This window comes from Oncorhynchus clarkii, chromosome 33, assembly GCF_045791955.1.
Source record: "Oncorhynchus clarkii lewisi isolate Uvic-CL-2024 chromosome 33, UVic_Ocla_1.0, whole genome shotgun sequence".
Taxonomy (NCBI): Eukaryota; Metazoa; Chordata; class Actinopteri; order Salmoniformes; family Salmonidae; genus Oncorhynchus; species Oncorhynchus clarkii.
The window spans coordinates 33,008,081-33,014,370 of NC_092179.1; the positions used below are offsets into that span (position 1 = coordinate 33,008,081).

A 6,290-nucleotide genomic window follows, 5' to 3' on the forward strand; every position below is an offset into this window, starting at 1 on the left:
GCTCCAGAGTTCCTCTCTGCAGATGGGAAAACCTTCCAGAAAGAGAACCATATCTTCAGCACTCCACTAATCAGGCTTTTATAGTGGCACATGACAGCCTGCTTGGAGTTTGCCAAAAGGCACCTAAAGACTCTCAGATCATGACAAGATCCTCTGGTCTGATGAAACCAAGATTGAACATGGTGGTGACAGCATCATACTGTGGGGATGTTTTCAGCAACAGGGCCTGGGAGACTAGTTAGAATCAAGGGAAATATGAACAGAGCAAAGTACAGAGACACAATCTATTTTACAATAGTTATATTTTGTTTGTTTTTAGTTCTTCCTCTATTTCTGATGTCCATCCAGTTTGATTTATCTTTGTAACTGTGCTATGTGCTATTTCACAACATTTCTGAACCTTTATACATTTTACAGACCCGTATGTTTTACATTGGTTATCTTGTTATTAGTCCCACCCTTCAGCTCCATTCAACCCCTCCCATCGATCTCTCAACACCATCCATTTTGGATTTCTATTTGCCATATATTTTTCAACTGTGCTGTGATGCTTCACAAAAGTACTGAACCTTTCTATTCTCATAGCTTCTACAGATTGTAAATTAAAAATAAACATTTTTGGTAAAATAATTATTATATTATTGATTGATTGACTATGGCTTTTCAAATCACCCAGTATTGTTTAGCTATCTGTAGCGTTAGTTCTAGGCAAATGTTGCAATTCTTCAGACATTCCTGGACCTGTGACCAAAGACGAGCTACATATGGACAATACCAAAATAAATGATCTAATGACTGCCTCCTCACAGCAGAATCTGCAGAGCTGGGAAGACTGTATCCCCCCATATATAACATCCGATTGGCTGCAAGAATTTTGTATAATAATTTAAATTGAAAAATTCGAAGTTTTGAATCCGCGGTTGTTTTGCGTATCAATTCATAAACCATGTGTCATGGAATGGGTTCATCGAAAATCTCTTCCCAACTATTTTGCCATTTATATGGCACAGCTGTCATTCTTTGGTCCTTCAATTAAATTGGTAAATGTTTTTATTTATCACACGTTTATTTAACCATTTACGTTCTTTAATACAGGGCCGACATACAAGTTCCTTACTTTCCCCCCTTCTACTTGCCTCTTCCATTTTTGTGGTAATGCTGCAATTAGTTGGTTGTAATTTTGGGTAGAGCAGACATTTCCATATGTCTGTGTTAGCTGCATGTGTGGCAACTCCACCAGTCCTATTTATGATGTCATTCACTGAAATTATACCTTTTTAAAATATTTATTCGAAAAAAGTTTTTTTTTAATCAATTAGTATTGTATTGTTTGTTCTGTCTTTTCAAGTGGATTAAACTGAAATTACAACCAATTTTCTAAGGCTTGTTTAAAAAATAACTATATTTTGGAGATTATTTCCTTTTCAAACAACCGAAAGTGAGCAGGTGTAAACTGAATCAAGGGGAAAAGGCCATTCTTGAACATAGGATGAGACATTCCTACCAATTTACTAGAGAACCAGTTTGGATTTAAGTATAACTTTTGTATGACTGATGCCTTTAGTGAGCGGTCTAATGCTTTAATATTGTAATGACCTGACTAGATCATAAAGGAACAATTGTCCAGACAGAGGGTTGAGTTTACGAATTTACAGTTTATTAACCCAACTCCCCACAGGCTACTGTTTGGCCGCAGCCCACGACAAATAAATGAAGGATACCTTATAAACCACCTTGTGAAAGCCAGACATAAGAGAGAGAACAACGTCTAAACCTGGTCTTATCTTCCAACGCTCCCTGCCCAACCCCCCTCCACGCCTCTCCACCAACCACCAGGAAGCCCGGCATCAGAACGTTCCAGGCATTCCCGTGATTGGCAGATAGCAGGTTGATTGGCATGTCGAACCCCGAGAACACTGGGTACTGGTAAGTACAACACAACCAACTAATAGCCTGACACATAACACACTGTCTGTCTGGGTCGCTACAATATTTAATCATTTCTGTCCTCCGAATTCATAATCGTTATACTCTGTAAAAAATGAACCACCGGCATAGTAAATATTGCAAAAGAAAATCAAGTGATTTTTTTACTAAAAATAATAGGTTTCTGCTTTTGAACACATTTTCGATTATAGTCCTTAATTTATATGTGTTGAAAAAGAATCCAAGGTAATATGCTGCTAAATTTTAAACGAATATTTCTAAGTAACAACCAACAACTTAAAAATATGATGTTGAAATGATCATTATTGTGTTGGACTGACATGCCAGATTTAGTTATGAACGTCAGTTGTGCTTGGAACATTTCAACAGACGTCGTCTTGATCTTTCTCCTCTGGAAAGGCCATGTGGCAGGTAACGACCAAACTATCTAGTTTGGATTTATTTACACATATTTTCAACGAAATGTCAAAAAATATTCGTTAAATAATATTATTCAAGTACGAAAAGCCTTTAGTTAGTTATATCGCCAGAGTAAGTTATATATTTGCACGTTGATAAACTAGCTAGTTAACTTCCATGATGTCTGTATAGTTAGCTAGTGGTGGGCATGCTACTAGCTAGTTGACTTCCATGATGTCTGTATAGTTAGCTAGTGGTGGGCATGCTACTAGCTAGTTAACCTCCATGATGTCTGTATAGTTAGCTAGTGTTGGGCATGCTACTAGCTAGTTAACCTCCATGATGTCTGTATAGTTAGCTAGTGGTGGGCATGCTACTAACTAATAGTTAGCAGTGCACTAGTTAGCAGTGCATTTACTCGCCTCAGTGCTGTTTATAACTTTTGTCATTTTTGTGTAGGTTTTATATGAACCAAAATAGCTATGTAACATATTAGCTACCTAGCTTACCAAAATGCATCGTCAGCAACATTACAGTAGAGCTGAACACATGTGCCCCTGCAAGGTAATGTTTGCCTGCTAGGCAAGCTAACGTAAACTCACCCCATTCCGTACAAACTTGCGCAACAGCGACGTTCAAACGAAGCTCGAAAGAAAACTAAGTCAAAACCGGACTAGGTTTCTATTCATGCGTTGATCAACATCGTAATGGCTCTCTAGTATCGGAGAAAAGTTGAAAAAATGGACCCTCTGTTACATCTTGATCTGTCATGTCATAACGTACAGCACACATAAATCAACTATTTCTGTCTTACCATCTCTCTCCACCAGGTGTAGCACTTCTATCATCCTTTAAAAACAAGAAATGGACAGTAAGGGGGGATACCTAGTCATTTTTTTCCGTCATCATTGCATGCGATCATCATTCTCAAAGCCGCTGTTTACTTCTAAGATCACTTTAGCACCGCCCTAAAAATCCAATTCAAAATCGACACAAACCTTCAAATAGGTATGTAATGACACATTATATAAACTCTTTATAGTGTTTTATGTACATTTTAGAGGCGATAAGGTGATAAGTTGGACAGATCGAGTGAAAAAAGCAATTTTCCCACACAACATCTCTCCTTCTCACTATCACGCATTAGTTTCGCTTCCCCACCCGCCATTTTTAAAAAGACCCGACGGGGCTCATTGCCTGCTTGAATTATGCAGAAACGGGCAGCGTTTAGGTCATGTCATTTATTCTGTTGGAAAGAGGAGAAATTGTGCTTTACAATGGTATTGACATTACAGTTGATCTGGAAGTATTACGTTTTTGGGGCGCTAAAATAAGGGCAATTGTACGGACCAAGGCGATGTACGAGTTTACGTTAGCTATCTAAAGCTGAAGTCCTTTGAGTGTTATTTTCCTGACATTGTCATAGATTTTAATACAACTTCTCTTCTTTAGGTATAGGTGTTCAGACGTTCCTGAGTACTGGACAGACCATATTTTCCAGAATACATTGACAAGGTATGTCAATATATTCAAATGTCTGTGTGTTTTCTTTGTAACTCACATAAGGGCTTGTAGGGCCCCATGATTTTCCCAATGAGGAAAACTCAGACGGAATCCTATGGAATCCAGAAATTTAAACAGAATACAGGTTGCCCTCAGACAGGATACACAGGATATTTTTATTAGATTGGCTATGTGCAGTGATCTGTGAGCTGCTCTGACAGCTGGTGCTTAAAGCTAGTGAGGGAGATATGAGTCTCCAGCTTCAGTGATGTTTGCAGTTCGTTCCAGTCATTGGCAGCAGAGAACTGGAAGGAAAGGCGGCCAAAGGATGAATTGGCTTTGGGGGTGACCAGTGAGATATACCTGTTGAAGCGCGTGCTACGGGGGGGTGCTGCTATGGTGACCAGTGAGCTGAGATAAGGTGGGGCTTGACCTAGCAGAGACTTGTAGATGACCTGGAGCCAGTGGGTTTGGCGACGAGAGTGAAGCGAGGGCCAGCCAACGAGAGCATACAGGTCGAGGGGGTGGGTAGTATATGGGGCTTTGGTGACAAAGCGGATGGCACTGTGATAGACCGCATCCAATTTGTTGAGTAGAGGGTTGGAGGCTATTTTATAAATGACATCGCCAAGGTCGAGGATCGGTTGGATGGTCAGTTTTACGAGGGTATGTTTGGCAGCATGAGTGAAGGATGCTTTGTTGCGAAATAGGAAGCCAATTCTAGATTTAACTTTGGATTGGAGATGTTTGATATGGGTCTGGAAGGAGAGTTTACAGTCTAACCAGACACCTAAGTATTTGTAGTTGTCCACGTATTCTAAGTCGGAGCCGTCCAGAGTAGTAATGTTGGACAGGCGGGTAGGTACAGGTAGCGATCGGTTGAAGAGCATGCATTTAGTTTTACTTGTATTTAAGAGCAATTGGAGGCCACGGAAGGAGAGTTGTATGGCATTGAAGCTTGCCTGGAGGGTTGTTAACACAGTATCCAAAGAAGGGCCAGAAGTATACAGAATGGTGTCGTCTGCGTAGAGGTGGATCAGAGACTCACCAGCAGCAAGAGCGACCTCATTGATGTATACAGAGAAGAGAGTCGGTCCAAAAATTGAACCCTGTGGCACCCCCATAGAGACTGCCAGAGTTCCGGACAGCAGACCCTCCGATTTGACACGCTGAACTCTATCAGAGAAGTAGTTGGTGAACCAGGCGAGGCAATCATTTGAGAAACCAAGGCTGTCGAGTCTGCCGATGAGGATGTGGTGATTGACAGAGTCGAAAGCCTTGGCCAGATCAATGAATACGGCTGCACAGAACTGTCTCTTATCGATGGCGGTTAAGATATCATTTAGGACCTTGAGCGTGGCTGAGGTGCACCCATTAATGAAGGATGCTTTGTTGCGAACTAGGAAGCCGATTCTAGATTTAATGTTGGATTAGAGATGCTTAATGTGAGTCTGGAAGGAGAGTTTACAGTCTAACCAGACACCTAGGTATTTGTAGTTATCCACATATTCTAAGTCAGAGCCGTCCAGAGTAGTGATGCTGGAGGGGTATTTTATATACTGTATTTTTAAATCAACCAAATGGATTGAACACGTTATTAACCCACTGTTCCTGACTTGCCTAGTTAAATGAAGGATAAACAACAAAACAAACTATTATAGTTTTCACAATTATTTCATGTGATGGGAGGACCAAGGAGAAGAAAGGTTAGCACTTCTCCTTGTGTAATAACACTTTTCATTATACCACTGGCTGTAACTGTGTTAATGATTGATTTCAGGAAAACGCCAAGGAGTGTGGAGATGCATCTCAGATCTACCTGTCTGTTTCTCTCTTCCTCACCTGTCTCACTGCCTCCTTCACCTGTCTCAAGGCCTCCACGCTGGTCTTCCGATGACAGACAGCTACCTAGCCTAAACCCCGCCCCCCCCTCTGAATCGGTATCTCCCTGGAATGTTCCAGAATGCCTGATCTTAGCATGCCTGCTGCTGTTTGCGTCATCTTTATCAATCAATATGACTATATGACTTAAGTTATGATATTGATCATTTTGGCTGATGGACTGAGAGGAATAAGCTGTTGACTGACTCCATGTTTGATGACTTTACAATCACAGAGAGCTGTTGACTGACTCCATGTTTGATGACTTTACAATCACAGAGAGATGTTGACTGACTCCATGTTTGATGACTTTACAATCACAGAGAGATGTTGACTGACTCCATGTTTGATGACTTTACAATCACAGAGAGCTGTTGACTTCAGATGTTTGATGACTTTACAATCACAGAGAGCTGTTGACTGACTCCATGTTTGATGACTTTACAATCACAGAGAGCTGTTGACTGACTCCATGTTTGATGACTTTACAATCACAGAGAGATGTTGACTTCAGATGTTTGATGTCTTTATAATCACAGAGAGCTGTTGACTTCAGATGT

The 6,290-nt window shown here is 40.6% G+C and overlaps 1 long non-coding RNA gene across 1 annotated transcript; it reads left to right on the forward strand.

Annotated features, from left to right (window-relative positions):
- The first annotated feature begins 2,320 nt into the window (after nucleotides 1-2,320).
- LOC139393330 (uncharacterized) lies at nucleotides 2,321-5,691 on the forward strand. The gene is made up of 3 exons (XR_011629774.1): nucleotides 2,321-2,358; nucleotides 3,799-3,861; nucleotides 5,630-5,691. It is a non-coding gene; the product is annotated as an uncharacterized lncRNA (long non-coding RNA).
- The last annotated feature ends 599 nt before the right edge of the window (nucleotides 5,692-6,290 follow it).